The sequence below is a fragment of the Fukomys damarensis genome, unplaced genomic scaffold (genome assembly GCF_012274545.1).
Source record: "Fukomys damarensis isolate Sample0158 unplaced genomic scaffold, DMR_v1.0_HiC HiC_scaffold_32, whole genome shotgun sequence".
Lineage (NCBI taxonomy): Eukaryota > Metazoa > Chordata > Mammalia > Rodentia > Bathyergidae > Fukomys > Fukomys damarensis.
Genome location: NW_022900944.1, coordinates 46,747,838 through 46,769,970, shown reverse-complemented (window position 1 = coordinate 46,769,970; position 22,133 = coordinate 46,747,838). Strand labels below are relative to the sequence as shown.

At 45.1% G+C, this 22,133-nt stretch overlaps 1 protein-coding gene and 1 long non-coding RNA gene across 2 annotated transcripts in view; one reads left to right on the top strand and one right to left on the bottom strand.

Annotated features, from left to right (window-relative positions):
• Irf8 (interferon regulatory factor 8) overlaps positions 1 to 22,133 on the bottom strand; it is a 78,635-nt gene that overhangs the window by 35,541 nt on the left and 20,961 nt on the right. The gene's annotated exons all lie outside the window — the stretch shown is intronic.
• Positions 10,680 to 22,133, top strand: part of LOC109118165 — a 33,251-nt gene continuing 21,797 nt past the window's right edge. The window contains exon 1 of the long non-coding RNA XR_002025472.1: positions 10,680 to 11,583. This is a non-coding gene — a long non-coding RNA (uncharacterized LOC109118165). The remainder of the gene's footprint in view (positions 11,584 to 22,133) is intronic.

Here is a 22,133-nt window from a genome sequence, read left to right as displayed (position 1 = left end):
AGGAGAATTCCATACGTATGTCTGTTGCTCACCAGTAGAGTTGCTCTTTTTCTTTAATTAAGTTGTAAGTTTTTAAATATACCTTTGTTGGGCTGGGGATTTAGCTCAGTGGCACCACACCTGCCTTGCAAGTGCAAGGTCCGGAGTTCACTCCCCGGTACTGGAAAAAAAAATGTGTTTTAATTGAAAAATGAAAAATGTAAATAATAAATAATACGATACAAATAAATAAAAATACACCTTTGCTCTTTCTCTATCCTATACTAAGTGCGCTTTCTGTTTGACACTTTAACATTGTCAGTGGTGCTTCTGTTTTGTTTCATGTACATAACTTTCTGGTATTTTGAAAATCAAGCCAATCACTTCTATCCACCTAGACATCAAACTATGTTCATAAGAGAGTCCACCACCCCAAGATAAGAAATCATTCACCCAGATTCTCCCCCAGCAGTTTTGTGCCGGTGTTATACACAGAAATATTTCACTTCCTCTTGAGTTTATTTCAATACGATGTGCAAAGCGGGAATTGCACTCTTTGTCACAAGCAGCCATCCACTCTTCTCAGTTTCTTAGCTGAACAGGCTATCATTACCCCCACTGATTTAAAATGTTTCTTCTGACAGCCAGGTGTGGTGTGCATAGCTGTCAACTCAGAATTCAGGAGGCTGGGGCAGGTGGATCACTGCAAGTTCAAGAACAACCTGGGCTACATAATGAGTTCAAAGCTAGCCTGAACTAAAGAGGGAGAGACTGTCTCAAAACGTACACACACACACACACACACACACACACACCACTTTTACAAAATGCTTCCCCTGACAGTTTTCAATGGTTACCAGATGCTTTCTCTTTTCCCTGCTTCTTGCCAACAGGACGTGATTTTCATGGCTTTAGGTCCCGTTCCTGACTCTTCAGACCTGGCTAGGGTGAAGCATGCATGCCTCAGCCTTCTCCCCCATCTACTGCACCCAGAATTGGGCAGAGGAATGAGGTAGTGCTGTGAGGACTCTCGAAAGCCAGGAACAGCAGGTACATCTTTCAGGAAAGAAAACTAAATATCTCAGAATGAGTGTTAGGCAACGAGCTTCCTGGGATTTTCCCTTCCAAATTTCCAAGCAGAATTACAAGGAACCGGAACCCTGGAACCAGGCCAAAGGTGTGGACGGAACAGCCGCAGAAGCCTGTACCAGAGGACAGGAAGGGAATCTGAGAGACCCAGTGCAGGGGGAGCCCCCTTGCTTCTTGTTCCTTTTCCTTCTCCTGGCCCTGCCCCAAAGCAATCCCTCCCACAGGTGCCACAACCTGGGGATTTGGAAAACAAGTGTCCAAGCAAAGAGCTTCTTTTTAACAGGGGAACTCAAGAGAGGGCTCCGGTGTGGGAAAAACCCTGTTATTTTTCCTCTATTTTTCTTTCCCCTTCGCGTCAAGGCAGACCCAGGTGCAGGAACTTTGAAACAGCAGTGTAGGAAGGATAACTCCATCCTCTAGCCAGATCCCTTGGGGAAGGGCCCACAGGGGATGAGGGGCTGTACCGTGAGATCCTGGACGGCTGAGTGAAATGTAGGTCTCACCCCCAAAGCAGACCTACGGAAAATGGATCTGAAGGTGCACAGCCATGCCACCGCTGACAAGGTGGCCAACAGCTCTCCTCACCAGGAAGAAAAGGTGAGACTCTCACCTTACACCTGCTAGAAGGAGCAGAGCGAAAGAACAGAAACAAGCAGTATTGATGAGATGCAGAGAACCTGGACTGTTGGTCCACTGTGGGAATGTAAACTAGTTCAGCGCTACAGAAAACAGATGGAGATGCCTTAAAAGACAGAAAACTGCCATACAATCCAGCAATTCCACTTCTGGGTGTTCATCCAAAGTTGGAACAAAATCTAGAGGAGATACTTATACCTCTGTGTTTATTGCTGCATTATTTGTGACAGCCAAGACAGAGATGCAAGCTCACCATCAGTCAGCAGGAGAATGGATAAAAAGAAGGCAGTGTGTGCATCGGGCAGGACATTACTGAGCCTGGAGAAGGAGGAAACCCTTCCAGTTGTCAGATGTGGATGACCTCGAGGACATCGTGCTAAGTCCAACGAGCCATGCAAGAAGGATCACTACTACACGACCTCACTGACGTGATGCAGTTACACTAATCAGCCAGAAAAATGGAGAGAGCTGTGGCCGTTTCCAAAGGCGGGGGAAGGAGGGAAATGGGGACCTGGCCATCGAAGGGCAGAAGGCTCGGTTCTGTGGGATGAGTAAGTCCCAAAGTTCTAAGAGGCAGCACGATGCTGTGCCACACTTGCTAAGAGTGTGTTCACGTGTGCACACACACACACACACACACACACACACAGTCATGCGAGGTGACGATACAGCAATGAGCTTGATTGCAAAAACCATTTCATGATGTATACATATTTCAAAACACCACATAGTACAATTTTTGCCTGTCAAGTACAGCTCAGTAAAGCTGGTAGGGTAAGGAATACAGCAAACACTTTAACATCATGCAAATAAGCCGGGTGTGGTGGTGCACACCTGTAATACCAGCACTCGGGAGGCTGAGGCAGGAAGATCACTGTAAGTTCGAGGCCAGCCTGGGCTACATAACAAGTTCAGGGCCAGCCTGAACTACAAAGGGAGACCTTGCCTCAAACAAACAAAGAAACAAAAAAATATATATATATAATGCAAATAAATGTATGGTCAAATGTTCATAAACAAGCATGGAGAAAAGAGAGCAGGAAAGAACGGAGGAAGAAAAAAGAGAAAGAGCAAACAGAAAACTAATAATAAACCACATCATTAAATGTATGTGGCCAAGTACCCTATTAAGAGATAAAGATGATCAGATAATATTAAAATAAAATATCCAATTATATGCCATCTGCAAAAAAATTTCTTCAAATGAAATTATATAAATAGGTTAAAGGATGCAAAATATCATGAAACATATCATGAAAACAATGAAAATGATACATAATGAAAATGATACACCATAAGTTAAACACAGAATTGCCATATGTCCCGGCAATTCTATCCCTAGAATTTCATACCCAGGAGAAATGAAAACATACAGAAATGAAATGGAACACAACAGCAGAAAAAGCAATGAAATATTTATTGATGCTGCAGCATGACGGACTCTCAGGAACACGGTGCTAGGTGAAAGGAGCCACGAAAGACCACAAGCGGCACGACTCCGTTTACGTGAAGTGTGAAGAATGCCAGATGTACAGGGCTAGAAGGTGCAATAGTGGGGGCCTGCAGACAGGCGCAGCGCTAATGAGAGCAGAGTTTCTTCAGGGGCACAAAACTGTTTCAGAATTGATTGGCATGATATTTTCAAATACCGTAAATACACTAAAGAACACATCGCAACAAAGCTGGCTATTTAAACATAAAAGGGTAACGGTAGCTATGTTATTCTCCAGCAAAGTGGATTTCAAAGCAAAGAAAATTAACAAAGGTGAAGAATAAAACATAGTGATAAAAAGTTCGATTCATCAGGAAGATACAACGATCATAAATGATATGCGCTCAACCACAAGGATTCAAAATACATAATAAATAAGTGAAGTCACGTTTAAATACCGTATTGTTTCTCTGGTGTGAGAAACCGAAAGTGTAAGTAAGGACTAAGTTGTATAATAGATATCAGGGAAATGGGAAGAAAATGTTCAAATGAGAAGGGGAACAAGGGAGGGAGGAGGGGAAAGGAAGGGAGGGACAAGGAAAGAAGAGAATAGAAGGAAAAAATAGAAACAAAGCTTTCTTTTTTGTCTGGGGATTGAAGTCAGGACCTTGGGCTTGTGAGGCAGGGCCGGTGCCACTGAGCTAAATCCCTGGCCCAGAAATAAAAGTCTTTCTAAATAAGGAGGGGAAGAGGGGTTGAAAGGAGAAATGGAGGATGGGAAACAAAGAAGCAAGCTATGCCACGCACAGGTACAAATTCCCTCCCTAGGATAAATGCGATCATTACGTGTGTCTAAAATGTAGCAATAAAAAAATTTAAAGAAATAAATGAAGACACAAAAGAAGTAAATGAATTCCAAAATTGAAAACTTCAACACTCCTCACTCCACAACAGATAAAACAAGTAGATAGAAGATCATCGGGAACTTGGAAGACTGGAACAGTGCAAGCCGTCTACCTGGCCCAGGGAACGTCCACAGAGCCTTCCACCAAGGAGAGCAGACGGCGGCATAACAGACCGTCTCTGCATCACACAATCTCGATGAAGCATTAAGAATTATTCTAAATGACTGAAATCATACAAAGTTATGTTCTGTGACCGTAAGGGAATTCCACTACAAATCAGAGACAAGAAGATACTTGGAAACCCCCCACACAAATATTTGGAAATTAAGCAACATACTTCTAAATAATCCCTGAGCCAAAAAGAAAATCACAAGGGAGATTATAAAATACTTTGAATGGAAAGAAAATGAAAACACAAATTATCAAAATTTGTGGGACACGAGTGAAACAGTGGTTAGAGAGAAGTTTAGATTAGTAAATGGTATACTAGAAACAGAAATCATTACAAATGAATAATCTAAACTTCCACCCTTCACAACCTAGAAAAAAGAAGCAAAATTAGACCCAAAGCAAGCCAATGGAAAGAACTAATATAAACTGGAATAGGAAATGAGTGAAAATGAAAACAAAACCAAAAGATAAATTTAAAAATCCCAAAAGCTGGTTCTTTAAAAGTATTAGGAAAATTGATAAACCTCTAGAAGGACCAATAAAAAGAGAAAGGACAGAAACTACCAAAATAAGGGCTATCATACAGACCGCAGAGACAATAAAAGGGTAACAACATTTTAACAGCTCTATGATAAATTTGACAACTGGAATGAAATTGACCAGTTCTTTAGCAAAACTCTCTCAAGATACCTAAATAGCCCTGCATCTATTTTTAAAAATTGAGTTTGTACTTTAAAATCTTCCAGGAAAGAGATTTCAGGCCCAAATGGCTTCATTGGAAAAAATATTTAATGAGGGAATAACATAAATTCTACAGTCTCCCAAAGCTATGAGAAAAGAAAACGCTTCCTAATTCCTATTCTGTGCAGCCAGTATTGCCCTGATACTACAACCTGTGCAAAAACCATTTAAGAAAGGAAACTATGGGCCAGTCTCCCTCATGAACATAGACCAAAGTCCCCATCAAAATATTAGGAACTCAGGGCCAGGGATTTGGCTCAGTGGTTCCGTGCCCTGCTTCGAAAGTGCAAGGGCCTGAGTTCAAGCCCCAGTACCAAAAAAAAAAAAAAAAAAAACCAAAAGTCAATCAATGTGATCCACTACATCAACAAACTAGAGAATAAAAGCCACGTTATCTCCATAAATGCAAAAAATACATTTGACTAAATCTAACAGCAATTCATGATTTTAAAACATAAACTGCCAGGGCAACCCACTTTCTGGGTCCCCTTCTGTCTCTCTTAGACAGAAGCTTTCTTTCTCTCAATAAATTTTCCTACTCTTAACCTCTGCTGTTCCTGGAATTCATTCTTTGATTTTAGAGAACACGAGCTCACATTTTGGGTATGTAACAGATTTGGGAGTTACATCTCTTCCCCCTATATCACTATGAAGGGGCATCTTCTTATGGTCTTGGTTTTTTAACCCTGCCTATTTACTTAAAATTACTTTTTTTATTAAACTGTCCTCAAATTTAAAAAAAAAAAAAAAAAAAAAAAAAAGGAGGTGTGCAGAGAGCCGAGCTGGGGAGAAGCCACGAGCTCCACCTTCGGTGCTCAATGAAATGATGAGACCGACCAAGGACCCTGTCTGCTCTCAGCCTTCCCAGCTTCCCTGCAGGAAGAGCTCTTCTGTGCTTCTGGAGGAGACCTGTGCCACGCCTCCTGAGCCTCAGGAGGACCTTGGATGGGGAAGACCAGCAGACATCTGAGAGAGGTTCCAATGTTACAAACATACAGTTTCACCGACAGTGACAAACAAGGCAGAGACGAGAGGCTTTGAGGAGAAAATACCGTCTCTTACATCACGGAGTGTCCCGAAGATTCTGGCAGGGACAGAGGCAGCCAGCTGCGTGACATGAGCAGGAGGAGACAGGGAAAGAGCAACCTTGCAGGTGGCTGGGGGGGGGGTCAGCAACTGCCGAAGAAACCCCAGCCAGGATCTGTGGCGGTTTTTCCCAAGGAGGAGGGAGCGGCATCTCTCCAAGATGCGCCTGGTGGTACACATTTGTAATCTCAGCACTCCAGAGGCTGAAGCGGGAAATCACGGTGAGTTCAAAGCCAGCCTGGGCTACCTAGTGAATGTGAGGCCAGTGTAAACTAAATAACAAGGCCCTGCCTGAAATCTCTCCCAAAAAAAGAGAAGAGGAGGCTAAGGTTCAGAGAGATAATGCTGGCTAGTCCAGTTCTGACCAGTGGGACTCGTGGAACTGAAATTTGCCCTCAGTTAGACAGATCCCAGAACCCCAGCTCCTGCCTACCAGGGAAAATGCTTAACCAGGCCAGAGATATCGACGAGGCAGGATATCAGCGGTGCCCTGACTCCAACACAGACCCCAGGCAGAGAATGTCTGTTTCACTCAGGCCCTCCACACACTGAGGTGGCCCCAGGACAGATGTGCTGGGTGAAGGAGTGACCGGCAGTCATGGTTGGGCTGCGTGCCCATCTGATGTACGCGGATGTACACCACACAGAAACCGTTCATCCAGCAACACCCCCGGAGACCCTGCTGGGTGTCAGATCCTGTGTGAGAGAATGACTCAGAAAGCCCTGCCCTCTTGAACCTTACATTCAAGTGGAGAAAGCCTACTGAAAAATCCTTATATTGTATCCATTTAATATCAGGTTCTAATCAGTATGTTGGAGAAAGTCTCTGAGTAACACAATTTAATTCACATTTGTTCAAGAAAGCTAAGAAATTGACAGAAAGAGATAATTACAGAATAAGGCCATTTCTGAGCAGCATTATTGAGATGTAACAGTTCACCATTTAGGTATACAAATCTTTAGCTTTTAGTATGTTCATGCTATCTAATTTCAGGACTATTTCAGCCCCTTAAGAAATACCTTTAAAGCAGTAATTCCCTGATTATTTCCCTCCTTCCACTGGCTCTTAGCAACCACTAATTTGCTTTCTGTTTCTATGGATTTGCCTATACTGAACATTGAGTATAAATGGAACCATACAAGTAAATAAACAAATAAACTGCCAGAAAAGTAGAACTATAAGGAAACTTCTCCAAACCGGTTTTTTAAAAAATGTAGTAAAAACCTATGCCTTACCTTTAATTGATGCTGAACAGTTGAATATTTTCACCCTAACCTCAAGAATAAGGCAAGGATGTTCACCCTCACCCTAGAGAACTGAAAATCTACGTCCAGCCAAAACCTGTACACAAAGCTCATAGCAGCGTTTATTCGTGATGGTTAAAAATCAGAAGCAACCCAATGTGTTTCAGTGGGTAAAAGTTAGACAAAACGTGTCATGCACATAAAATGGAAGCTACTAAGTAATAGGAGTAAATTACCAACACGACTGCTTGGAGGAATTGAAATGCATTAAGCTAAGGACAGAAGCAGACACAGAAGACTGCATTCAATTCATTTATCCGACACTCTAGAACAGCAAAGCAGTAGAGTGAGGACAGACCCGTGGCTACCACGCATTAGGTTAGAGGGAGGCTTAGGTTAGAGCAAGGATTTGAGGTTCAACTGCCTGTGTCGCTGTGTGCCAGTTCACAACTCCACAAACTTGTCAGAACTTATACACCAAAATAATTAAATTTCCTTCATGTAAGTGTATATAAAATGTTTGTAAACGATAACCACACACACACCCACACACACACACACACACACACACACACACACACTTCTGGGCCATCTTCCCACAAGTAGTCTTATAGATTGTCTTAGTCGTTTGCTCACACTGCACTGAATCTATAATTTACAGAGAAATGACACATTTTCAACAGTCTTTGTGCCCAGGAACTAGCCATCTTTACACTCTTGAGTGTACAGGATCTCCAATTTTTTTCGCTTTGGGTCTTGCATATTTTTGGCACCATTTCTCCTAGCTTTTTTTAAAAATTGTTTTGCTGTAATTTTTGTATTTGGTCGCTGTTATGAATGAAATCTTCCCACTTCAATGCTCATCTTTTTCGGTTTAAAGGGAACAGATTTCTGATCGCTTGCTTTATAACTAGCCCCACCTGGACCTGCCCTTACCATTGTGAATGTCAGTTACTAAGAAAACGGAGCTACATTGGCTTACATCATCCACATGGTGACTTCTCCCCTGTCTTTGTCAGACTTCCCCTTTCTAAGTCCGATGACTAACATTTCGGAAACAATGATAAGCAATCTTACTCTATTTTCTAAGTTTCACCCACAAATAAGAGGTAAAACAGTTGTTCAGTTTTTGTTCTCAGCCCTCAATCTTCCCAACCTAAACATAGACCTCTATACTGTTAACACAACAGTCTTCCTTCCACTGACACTGACCGGCTTGGCAACAATGAACATTCGGAGAGGGGAAAGCACCCACATACCCAGTCCTGTCACTCTAACCAGGTAGCTGTGTGCGCTCTCTGCTGCTCTCTACACTTTGTACACTTTTTTACACCCTGTACACTTTTTATTTAGGATGTAGTTGTAATCCCAAAATATCTGTTGAAAGGCCACCAGCACTTGGACTTTACATCAAAACTTTGTGCCCCCAGGGCCCTGCTGGCATGTTTTCCACCCTAGATATCAGGGACGAAGGCAGGTGGCATGGCCACAGGAAAGAATTGTAGCCCACGCTACAATTTTCTTGGTAACAGAAAGGAATTATAGGAGTGACCAGGAAAGGAGGGAAAGAGAAACAAACAACAACTGGGCATTGGGAGCTAGTTTTCCGTTCCCTCAAGCTCCCCAAAGATGACATGGTTCCAGGAAAGAAGAACAGAAACAGCTTGGCAGCATTGCCTGGTCCCAACCAAACGATTAAGATATCAAGTCCGGGAGAGCCGTCCCCAGCTCCTCCCTGCACTGGACCGACTATGTGACCTTGGAAAGATCAACCTCCTTTAGTAAGAAAAGCAAGCTGAGCACTCGGGACACTGCCAGCTCTAACTCTGCATGTCTTGTTTCTTCAGAAAAGCAGAGCAACTGGGATGGGGTTCAGCCATCAGAGCAAGAAAACTGAGAAGCAGTTCCATGAGACGCGAGACCATAAAATCACATGCTCTTAGGATGGGAAGGAGTGTAGGGTGACCTAACATAAATTCCCACTCTGCAGGAATCCCCTCAGTAACATCTTGACAGACTTTTGAGTTGTTCTGGTGATAAAAATTTTGCTATTTCATCAGGCGGCTTTTAAACAGTTTAAAATATTTAGGAAACTTTTTAATTGAGATGAGATCAGTTCCTACTCAACATTCAAAAATTGAAATAAGAAACATTAGGCACAGCGGCATACAACTGTAGTCCCTATAGAAGACTGAGGCAGTAGGATCTCTTGAGCCTAGGAATCTGAGGCCAGTGGGGGGGGCATTTAAAAATAGATTTGGGGTTGGTAATGCTAGCTCAGTAGTGGAATACATACTTTGGTAGAGTACATACTTGGCATGCTTGAGGGGTTGGTTCAATAGCCAACACTGCGTTTTTTTTTTTTTTTTTTTTTTTTTTTTTTTTTTTGTACTAGGGAGCGAACTCAGGTCTTTCACTTTGTGAGGCAGGTGGAAGAACCCCTGAGCTAAATCCCAGGCCTGACCCTGCAAAATCTTTTTAAAATAGAAAATGCGGGCCAGGGATTTAGCTCAGTGGTTCCGCTGCCTGCCTCGCAAGCACAAGGACCCGAGTTTGATCCCTGGTACCAAAAAAAAAAAAAAACCCTTAAAGAAAATGCAACAGGCTCTTGCATGTACTAACACAGAATGTAGCTTTTCTATCCAACACATAGCCATCTACCTTTTCTTTGACAGCTATGAATTCATCAGCTTTGGGTGAATTACAGCCATGTTTATAAAAGAATTCCTTTAAGTACAGCATAGCCAAAGGGATTTAGGTAAGAAAATGTATCCTTGGAAATTCTATTAATAAGTGGCAGGCCTGTAGCCCCAGATTACAGCCCAAAAGACCTATTGCACTTGTTGTTTAACTTAAAAAAAACGACCTTTAAAATGCTAGGTAAATTCTCAGGCTAATCCAAAAGAAAGCATTAGTAAGTCTACAATGTAATCTTCTCATCATTCTATTAAACAAAATAGAGGGAGGTGAGCAGGAAGGACAAGGGCTGTGCTCATTTTCTTATGCTGTTACAACAAATTGCCAAAAACGTAGTGGCCTAAAACAACACACATTTATCCTCTCTAAATTCTGTAGATCCCGTGTACAACACGGGTCCCACATCCACCAGCGTGCCAGGGGGGCTGAGTTCATTCACAAGGATCCAGGGGAAAATCTGTTCCTTTGCCTTTCCCAGCTTCCAGGCACCATGGTTTGGACATGGCTTCAGGGTGCCTTCACGGGTCGTGAGCTGGGAACTTGACACCCTACGTGGTTGTTGAAAGGTGGTGGGACCTTTATGGGGCGGGACCTAGTGGGAGGAGATTAGGGAATGTAGGAGGGAGTGCGATCTTCTCAGAGAGCAGGAGGTTCTGCATCCCACCCCTCTACTTCCCGTCTCTACCGGAAGTGTCCCGAGGCCTCTTCCCCTCCCTGCAGCCTGTCCGCCACGTTGTTCGCCGGGACCGTGTGCCTGCTGTTTGCTCCTTCCAACCACAGGATGGTGAGCGATTTCTTCTAAAGTACCGAGCCTCAGTTCCATTTTACTACAGCGATACGGGGCATCCCTTGGCCCTTGGCCAGCAGCCTCTCCATCCTCAGACCCCACCGTCTCTGAAGGCGCTGGGCACACCCGCCCTGTCCATTGATGAGGGTCCTGGCCGTGTACCAAGCCACCTGGCCAGTCTAGGCAGCCTCTGCCAGGGTCTTGCTGACGAGCACCCTTCCCTTTGCCTCCCTCACGGGCGGGGGACGCAGCTGTGGTTACTTCGGGGACCATGGACCTGCCTACAGCATTGACACAGCTGCGAACCCTTGAGGCTAGGCGAGCACAGGCTGTGCTGTTGAGATTGGAGGGCCCAGGAGGCCCTCAAAACGCCCTGCTGGGGCGGCAGTCCTGCCTTCCAATTGTTCGGCAGCGCCCACTCTTTCACCGTACCGTCCTCGCCTCTGCCTGTTGAAGGACTTTGTGGGAGCTTTCTTTTCATCAGCGAAATGAAAGGGGGACTGGATTCTCTTGAAGTAAACAGACAAGATTGGCAGGAAATTAAGAAAGAGGGAGTCTGAAAGTGTGCTTCTAAGAAAGCGGCAGCAAGGGAAGCCTGAAGAAAGGCGGAGGACTGAGACCTGTGTGTTCTGGACAGGAGGTCGTCGGAACGCTGCCCTGAAGCTCCCACCCTGTGCTCGACATTCGTTTTGTAGGAGAGGATATTGTACTGAGCTCAGGTCACAGTGGAAGGTGCCCCAAGGTTTCGCATTCCTTTCCTGTGTGTGCAGAGCAGAGTTCAGACTGGGCCACCGCTGAGAAACGACTTAAAAATTGTAAGTAGCTTCGGATCTAAATGATCCGATGATTAAGAAAACTCGCCATACAAGGACATGAAACCTCTAATGAAAAAAGTGGCAGAACGTGTATTTCTTTCAGATGCCAGCCTTGTGTGTTTTCTGCAGCTTATTATGTAGTGCCGGGAGGGAACCCAGGGATTCACATAGATGTGCTCCACGACTGAGCTACACACTACCTTCCTTCCCACAGGTCTTAATGGGCAGTTCTAGAATAGTGGTTTTAGCTTTGCCAATCTGGATATCCTTCATAGTTTTGGGAGCCAAAATAGTATTTTTCTTATGAATAATGGTGCCACTGGGTAGGGTTTTTGAGGGGAGGAGTTTAGTGATCTTATAACGAAGCATCAGTTGTCCCTCACACACAGTTTCTTTTCCTACTGGTCTTGGAACCCTCAAAGTGTGGAAAGTTTTGGTCCCCACATTGCTCATTTGGGCACGTCATAAATATGTCATACACGACAGCAGAACACAATAGGAGAGCACCTGTATTTTTCTGTGCATATTGTAGACTAAATGGAATATGCAAATATGAAAACAATGTTTACAGTGATAAAAATGTAAGTACTTTTAAAACTTTTTTTGCATTATTATTTGTATTCTTAGCTACATTTGGCGCTGTTGTTTTCTAAAAAGTAAGGTATATCTTTTTCTAGTAAAATCAGAATCCAATCTGGCAATAGACCCCCATATACATGGTGCCAAGACACTTAAGTAAGGAATCATCTTTTCTATAAATGATATTAGATACTATATTGGGTGTCTGTATGGAAAAAATGAATCACAACTCTTCTTTCATACAAGAAAATTAACTCAAAATTGGCCTAAAACACATTTAAGAGCTAGAACTATAAAACTGCTTGAAAAAGAAGAAGATGCCAGGGATTTGGCTCAGTGGTTCCACCACCTGCCTTGCAAGCACAGCACAAGGGCCCAAGTTCGATCCCTGGTACCAAAAAAAAAAAAAAGAGAGAGAGAGAGAGAGAGAGAGAGAGAGAGAAAATTTATATGACCTTGGATTAAGCAAAACACTGCTTAAATAGAACGTACACACACAAATACAAGCTATTGAGGAAATACCCGATAAGACATCCTAAACGTTTAAAATTTTGCTCTTCAGATGATACTGTGAAGGAGTTTAAAAGACAAGCCAAAAAAATAAAATTGCAAAACATACCTGACAAGCGCTAATATGCTGAACATATCAAGAACTCTTGCGTGCACCTGCCTGGCAAATGCAAGGTCCTGAATTTGATCCCCGGTACTGCCCCTCCCCCAAAAAAAAGGAATTCTTGCCGATTTGATACAGAAAACAAACCACTTTTTAAGATGGTCAGATGAGCTGGGCGTGGTGGCACACACCTGTAATCCCAGCACAAGGGAGGCTGAGGCAGGAGGTTGCTGTGAGTTCAAGGCCAGCCTGGGCTATGTAATGAGTTCCAGGTCAGTCCCAACTACATAGTGAGACCCTGTCTCAAAAAATAAAACATAAATAAAATGGTCAAATGATCTGAACAGACACTTCAGAGATACACCAGTCGCAAACAAGCACAAGAGGACATCATTTGGTTATTAGGTAAACACAAATTAAAACCATGAGGTTTTAAAAATTGATGATCCCAAGGGCTGGTGAGGATGAACAATAACTGAACCTTTTATATGTTGCTGGTGGGAGAAGAGTTAGTGCAGCTGCTTTGGAAAATAATTTGATAAATCCTTGAGGAGTAATACCACATGACCCAGCAATTCCACTTATAGGTATTTACCCAGAGAAATAGGACTCCTAGAGAACAGAAAGCATATGTCCATGTTAATACCTATAGACAAATGTTTATAGCTGCTTTATTAAAATGCTAAAACCAAGAGACAATACATATTTCCTTCAACTGCTGAGAGATAAACTGTGGTGCGATACAAGGATCTAGTCACCTATAGAAGCAAAATATGGATGACTCTTAATTTTTTTTTTTTTTTTTTTGGTACTGGGGATCGAACTCAGGTCCTTGTGCTTGCAAGCCAAGCTCTGGAACCACTGAGCTAAATCCGCAGCCCTTAATATGGATGATTCTTGAAAGCATCATACCAAATTTTAAAGTCAAACCTAGAAAACTACGCGGCAAGATTTATTTTACGTTGCGGTTATTTAAAGGGCCCAGCTACAGTGACAGAAGACCAGAGGTTGCCAAAGAGTGGGGCTAGAGGGAGAGATTAACTACAAAAGGATGCAAGGAGCTTTTGGGGTGATGGAAACGTTCTGTGCCATGATCTGGTGGTTATGCATATCCACACATTTGTTGAAACTTACCAAATTGTATAGTTAAAATTGATGCCATATCTGTGTGTGGTCACTCAGAGACTGTCAGTGGGGAAATAAGGTTTCAGTTTTGTTTTGTCAAAGGATTCCTCTAAATCTAAGTGAACGAGAACAAAACATTCTGCAGAATTTTCAGAGTTTTCCTGAAGCCTCCCTCAACCCCACACTCCTGTTCCAACCTTGGTTGCTCCTCCAGAACAGAAGCTGAGACTCGGTTTCACTTATCAGAGGGTTTTGATCACATGCTCAAAAAGGTTGTTCTCTGCCACAATGTCAGCGTGTACTTTCCAAGTGGTGTGCTCAGATGACCAACCGGTAGCCCCTGTCATCTGTGTACTGCCCTTCATCCTTTCCTTTCAGATGGTACCTGGCTAAAATTTTCACAAAGGGCAGTCTTGGAGAAAGAGAGATCTTCCATGGGTGAGGAGGGAATATCTTAGCCAGGTAAACAGCTTGGATTCAGTTTTGCAGGAGTCCTCACTCAGCCTTGGAAATAGCGTGATGTACCCCAAAAACAGGTCTGCCTCCTCGTTCCAGTTGCTCACCCCAGGTCAGTAGGAAGTAGTTACTGTCAACACACCACCTCTCTGATCTCAGTGAAGACATTTAAGACTTAACTTACTCTTCATAGAAATGCCCACATCCAATGAGTACTTTGCCCTGAGCTTCCTTGAACAGCTAATTGAAGCTCAAAAAGATAAGTGGAGCTTTTCCACTGCAGAAGTTCCAAGTGGAATGGGGGTTTTCAGCAAAGCCTGTTGGGGATCCCTTGTCCTCCCAACCTTAGTCCTTGGAGTTGCATCAGGGCTTCTGGAGGTACCTTAGTGCTGTCCTTGTCTGTGCCTTGGTCATTCTTCATGGTGAGAACTATCCTGTGTGTGGTATGGAATTCCCCACACACTGGATACCAGCAGCAGTCCATGGTTGTGACAACCAAAATTGTCTCCACATGTTGGCAAGTGTCTTTATGGGATAAAAATCACCTCTTATTAAGACCTACTGATTTATATTTCTTCCTTTCCCTTCAGTTTCTTTTAAATCTTCCCCTCTGCTTCCTTTGAAAGGAAGCTTATATGTAGGGGCTGCCCATTCACAGTGGGCCTAGCGAGGGCCTGGATCCAGACACAGCCTCTCTGTACTCCGTGCTGACACCCACTTCCTCCTGTCCAGCATCTGCCTTCCAGGTACTGCTGGCGGTCATATTAACGTAGGGGCAGTCTTGCAGGAAATACATTGCAGTTTACCTGTGCTCCATTGCGAATGTTCTGGATGTTCTGACTGTCCACTTCTACCTCCTAAGCTGCTGCCCTCGGTTCACAGGAGTAGAAAAGGAAGACGACAGTTCCCACAGTTTTGCCAGCCTTGCAGTTACCAAGCCTGGGGGAAAACCATTCATACCTCTCTACAGTGGTGCCCATTAGCTGGACGCAGAAAGGGACCTCCCTGTTCACTCTCACCACAAACACCTGCACGCCTCCCACACTCCCACCAGCAATAGGGTATCTCTTCCTACGCCTCTTCTCTCCTAAGCTGCGGACTCACATTCTTTCAACTTTTAAGACTCCAGCACCTCCTTGATCGTGTCACGTTTCACCAAGAAAAAGAAAAACACCCGGAAGGGAAGAAAGCACGGCCTCTCTAAAGCCAGAGCTACTCAAACGTGGGGACAGTAGTCTGCCTGGAAACAAGGTCTTCCTAGAGGCGTTCCTTCCCCATCCACAAGGTGGCCTGCCGCCTGCCCACAGCACACGGTCACGTACAGAAACCACAAATATCAATGTGTTATCCACGTTGGATGGAAAGCCCCTGGGGTTAACATATGGTGTCAGTATTTCTTTCTCTTTCGCTGGATGCATGCATGCAGTTTTCCACAAGTGGAAGGAAAGGATAAGAGGAGAACAATGTTTGGTTTGAGAACTCACCCAACATTGCTTTTAAGTCCTAGGAATACAGTGGTGAGCGAGTGGAATTTCTAAGACACCTGGATATGAAATGTACACACAGGGTGACAAATTGTGCAGCTCGGGCGCAGGGCAGGAGAAGAGGGAGATGGAGAGACTGCAAGATGATACAGTTAAGGATCCTGAGATGGACAAATTATCCTGGAGTATCCAGGTGATCCAGAGTCATCGCAGGGTCCATGTGAGGCATGAAAGCTCACAGCAGGGATGTGATATCAGAGATGTGACCGTTGAAGTCAGCGCAGAGAGAGCTGTGAAGCTCCTATTTCTGGTGGCTGGAAAGCGGAGGAAGGAGACATAGGCAAGGGATACGGGAGCCTCTGGTAACCAGAAAAGGTGGATTCAGTTCTGGAGCCTCCTGAAGGAACCAGCCCTGCCATGCCTTGCTGTTAGTCCAGTGAGACTCACATCGGAATTCCAACCGCCTGAACCCTGAGAGAATGTGTGCTGTTTTAAGGCAACTGCGTTTATGGCGGTTCGGACTAAACGACTTCCGCTCTGATCCATTCCTTGAGCAATGAAACTGAAAAAGGAAAATCTCATAATCGTGCGAGGCAGCAAAATGACATATACTAAGGGCCGAGTCGCATGTACAAATAGTAAACACATTGACGGTTAAGGAGTCTTCCTCACCAGCAAGAATTCAGCAGGGAATGTCCCAGGCTGTAGAACACAAAACTCTGGAACTAAAAGAAGCATAAAAGGTCTCCCAGGACTTGCAGCAAGAGCAGTTTATCTGGGACACCATGAACTTGTGTATCAGCTGTGACAAATGGACTCACAAGAAAAGATGAAGGTTGGTGAACAGGTGTAAAAATGTCCCAGAATTATTTTTATTGCACATCGCACTTCGTGTCTCTTGGAATATAATAGACCCTATTCCATGAAGAGTAAAACAGTAACAGTAAACAACTACAAAACATTTCCACAGGCCTTGAGGTGAGTAAGGCAGAGAGTTACTTTCACACTGCTCAGAGCCCAGGTTAAACACAGCCAAATGCTACAGTGTATCAGAGAACAAGTCCCTAGAGATCAGGGCCAGCTGTGTGACCTGACAGATGGGAGGCCGGCCTTGAAGCTTAAGTAAAAGCTTGAACAGGCAAAAGAAGGTGACAGAGGGCACCTGTCCATGCTTGAAGGCTTTTGTAGAAGCTGGAGGTTTGTTGGCTCCCTTTGCTTCAGGGAGTAAGAGACTGTGCGGTGGAACCTTTTCAGAGAATGGTTACAACATGGAAGGTATCTTTTGGTGTCTTTTTGCAGTATCAGGGTCAAACTTGGGACTTTGAGCTTGCAAGGCAGGCACGGTGCCACTGAGCTAGATCCCCAGCCCTTTTAGAGGATGGTTACAGCTGGTTGAGGCCTTGGCTGCTATTCGGGGTACATCATGGTGTCGTGCAGATGATGCAGTGAGGGCCCTTGAAGCTCTGTTCCTAGGGCAGGTCACTGCATAGGATTCCAGAGACTTTCCTTTACAGATGACGAGTTAAACTAGGCTGGTGGGGACTTTGTGGACTTCCATAACTGCAAAGCTCAAGGGTTGGGAGGTTTCAGGCATGGCCGGATCCAGGACCTCAGTAAATGTTATAAGGGGACAGTATGTCCCCTTACCCATTAGATAAATGCTTTCTGCCTTCCTTCAGGAAAGCTGGCATCTAACAGATCCAGACAAACCTGTTTGTCCATTGAGCCTCCTCAGTAAAAAGAGAACATCTTTGCCAAGAACTCTATCAGAAAGGTCTAGAGTGGCTCCGTGTGTGTCTCAAGGCATTCTGGATGCCTTCCCTGAAGAGCTCGTGCTGACATTTGTCTGGTTGAACACTGAATAGTCCCAGTGGGCCCTGGCTTCCTTCTGGAAAGAGGCTATGTTAGGGTTCCTGAAAACCTGAAATCCCCAAACACAGGGAAGAAGACACAGATAGGAAGGTCCCTGGACACTACCATATGCCAGCCTCATTCCCCACCCAAAAAAAAAAAAATCAAGTTCCAGAAGAGGCAGCCAGGTGGATACCACCAGGGTGAGATCCTGAGTAGCAGGAAGAGTCTGCAGCCTGCGCTGTCCCAGGGCTGAAGCGTCACTGGCCCCCGAGCTATGAGACTTGCTCCTTCCTGTGTAGCTAACACTCCAACCCCACAGGGATGCCCAGGAGGATAGGAGCCAACAGATACCAGGCAGTTCCTTCCTCTCTGTCCCTCCCATCTGTCCTGAGGCTGCTGTACCACGGTTCCACAGACTCGGGGTCTTAAAAACTGGACGTGGACTCTCTCACTATTCTGGAGGCCAGGAGTGGAACGTGGGCTCGAGGGCAGGACCCTCCACCCTCTTCCAGCTCCTGGTGGCTGCAGCCTTCTTCAGCCTGCATCAGTCTGCTCTCTGCCTTCTTCCTTCCATGTGTCCTCTGCCTCTGCCTCTGTCTCCTCTTGTGAATCTCATAAGGGAGTTTAGCTTTGCATTGAGGGACAAGCCAGGTAACCCACAGTCTCATTCCAGAGCCTTAATTACATCTGCAAAGATCCTTTATCCAAATAAAGTCACATTCACAGGTTGGGATGTGAGGGGATGGACAGCTTTTGGGGCTGCCACTGAGCAGCGCCTGCTTATGAGTCCAGCCCTTGAGAATTCCCCCATCTTCCTTCACAGCAAGATTCCCAGGCCCTCATGTGATCCACAGTAATTCCATCCTGGAGACCTGAGGAAGGCCTTCACACTTGAGCCCTGCCCACCAAAGCGCCCATCAGAGGTGGCGGTGGAAACTGACAAGGGAGCCCTAGCCGGTCAGCCATATTTAATCTTCCTTCCTCTTCTTGAGAAGAAGGTGACGGGAAAGCCTGACTCGGCTGGCTCATGAAGACAGTCAAGATGGCTGTAGTTTGGTCAAACTGGATCCCCACGGCTGGGAAGCAGGGAGCGGGGGATCCAGATGCTATCTTGCCTACAACCTGCACAACTGGTTCTTCTGAGCACAGGTCTCCATAGAACCCCCATGCATGCCAGGAAGGACTGACGGGCACATCGCACACCCTGCTCCCACTGGCGCCTGTACCCCATAGTGACCCATGATGTAAGGCTCCAGTGTTGGCTGTCCATTCTTCAGGACCACGAGCCAGTGACCCTGAGCTGCCCATTTTACGCGGACAGGGAGTTTTCAGAGCAGCAGTCATAGGTCACTGGTCCCTCACCCTGGCTGGGCCGTTCTATTTTTTCTAGCCCTTCTCTAAACTCCTAACTTCCCTATTGGAGGATCTCATGGAGTCGCATGCTCTTTGGGCTCGCTTCCAGGGTTAGACGCCCAACTCCTCAAGTCCTTCTTTAAAGTAAATGTTTAATTATCCCTTTAATATTTCCTTATGCTGTCTGTGAAGGAATCATGCAAACTAAGTGTTTCCTGGAAGCATTTGACTTCCAAATTACAGCTTCCACCGAGGGCGCAGTCTTGGTCTCTGCGCCTAGATGTGGGCATGTTGTGCAATCAAGTATAAAGGGATATTCAGAAAATAGCTTCTCCAACAAGGCTTCCTTCCTGTGGCCAGCTTCATGTAGACATGTCACAATTGCAAAGGGGGGGAATGAGGCTTAAAAAAATACCCAGGATTTGCTGAAAAAGTTATTTCTTATAAAAAGCTCCCTTCCACGTACAGAGAAAACAACCAAGCAGATTCCCCTCCGTTTCCTAAATTTGTGAAGGTGAGAAAAACCTCACTTCAGCAAGAGCTCTGTGCCTAAGCCAGCAACACCCTGCCCAGCCCGGGGGCAACCAGCGCGAAGCCTGGCGCCGGCCCTGCTCTCTCCAACACCCCACATCAAGCCAAGTGCTAGCAGCGGGAAACACTCAAAAGCGCTGGTCATGGGGGCACCGGGCGCAGTTCCCTCTCCACAGGTGTCTGAAGAGTCTTTGTGTCTCAGTCACTCTCAAGCCCTGGTGTAGCTGGGTTTGGATCCCAGCTTAACAATTACTTTCACCCATCTCCGGGAGCAGCTGTTGAGAGCCGCGCTGACGCTGATTAGCGTTCCTCTGTGGGCGTCTTCTCTCTCTGACTGCTTTTCAGATATTGTTGGCTTTGATGTTCTGCTGCAGTACTGCTGTGTGTCTGGTTGTGGGTTAAATTCCTCCTGTCCTGGTCATCCCTGGGTTGAAAACCCACGCTCTCGCCGGCTCTGGGCATTGTCTGACGTTGTCCCCTCTTGAGTCTCACCCTCTCATCCCTGCAGCTCTGTGAGAAGCAGCCAGGACCCCTAGGTCCTTAAAACTCTTTACTATTTCTTTCCACCGTCTTTTTCATTCAGTCTTGATTCTGTTCTAGAATTGTTTCTGTGTCTGTCTTCCATTTAAATATGTCTGTGCTGCAGACTATCAGATTGCCTAATTATGTCTCATTCTCGGGAATCTAGTCCTGCAGTTTGTTGCATCTGTAATCAGTTGGTTTAAGACCTTCTGCATTAGAGTCTACAGTGCAGTTAATGTGATCCTCGCTCTGCCTAAATTTTTACTGTTTTCCTGTTGTGAATAGGACAAGTTTACGGTGGCTAATACTTTAAAACAATGTGTTTGAGTGTAAAATAATCTCCTTCGGTTTAGTCTAAGACAGTCGTGTCACAGATAAAGAAAAAAATATTAAAAACCCAAACTGAAGACCCCAAATTCACCTGATGAAATAAACTTGAACAATCTGACCCTTTACTTCTTTAGGGACCAGTTGAGGCTCTGCAAGTCATGCAGCTTCTAGCACAGCTACTTGTGTGCAAAAGCAGCAGTGCAGCCAGGTGTGGTACTATTTGCCACCACTTGAGAGGCTGAGGCAGGAGGGTTGCCACAAGTGGGAGGCCAGCATGGCCTGCACAGTAAGTTCAGCCTGAACTACATCGTGAGACTGCCTCAAAAAAAAAAAATCGGTAAATAAAGATAAAGGACTTAGGCAAGTAGGCATATTAGTGTTCCTAGACACCACTGGCCGCAATCCCAAATGCGAACCTCTTGCAAAGTTCAGTAACTGAGAACAGACAGATGCGCTATGGGGAGAGGGTAGGAAGTCTGTGGAAATGTCTGTGAGGTTAGATTCACACCTGCACATCCCCTGGGAAACCACCTGGTCCACCTGTGTGGCTTAAAGGTGAGGAAACACAGGCTTCCGCTAAGGGATGTTCCCAGTCTCGCAGCAGACTTGCCACAGAGCTGTCTCTGCCTCCCAAGATGATATTTATTTTACAAGAAAGGTGATGCTAGTGAGGTGGCGCATGTGTGGGATGCAGTCAAGGGTTGTAGTAAAGACCAGGCTGGGGAAGAAGCGAACATCTGCAGGCCTCTGCCTTCGTACTCGATTATTGGCCTGTGCAAATGCATCATGACAACATCATCAGATGGCCCTTAGGACACCAGTGTCGGTGCTGGGGAAGCTATGCTTGCAGCCATTCCTGCTTAACCTTCAGTCCCCAAGCCTCATCTTTCAGGGTGCAGTAAGGCCATATCGAGGCCTAGACCAGAACGTGTTGAGCTCAGTCCACGGCCTGCATGCCTGTGGCAGAGTCCTCTGCTCCCTGCTCCTTGTGCCCCTGGTAGTCTTAGCAGGCAGGTGGAGCAGCCGGGGCTGGCAGCCCAGAACGTGTGAAAAGGTGCTTCCTCATGGCTGGATCGGCCTGCCCCTCACATCTTCCTGAATATTCATGGGCGTAAGTGTCCATGTCTGCCTTTGGTCTTTTTTTTTTTTTTAACTGGGCCTTTGATGTTTCCTTACCATTTGCTAAGAGTTCTTTTTGTAGTCTGGATACTGAACTTTTATGTGAATAGTCTGCTCTTTGTAGCCACAGGCTCTGCCTACAACTAACTGCAGGCCAGAAATCTTTGAGAAGCCAAGCATGGTAGTGCACACCTGCAATCCCAGCTCTGTGGAGGCTGAGGCGGAAGGATCATAAATTTGAGCCCAGCCTGGGCAGCTTGACAACCTAACAAGACACTGTCTCAAAATTTAAAAATAGAAGGACAAGGGTGTAGCTCAGTGTACATGCCCTGGGTTCTATCCCCAGCACTGTACCCCCAAAGAAAAGCCTTTTGGGTTAAAAATTGCATCAGTACTGAATGTACACAGCCATTTTTTCGTTTTGTTCCCTAAATAGTACTGTAAAACAACTGTTTACATAGTCTTACATTGTTTTTATAAGTGACCTAGAGATTATTTAAAGCATATGTGAGAATGCGTAGTTTCAGGGCAAATCTACCCCATTTTAGAGACTGTCCTCAGGTTTCTTTTTTTTTTTTTTTTTT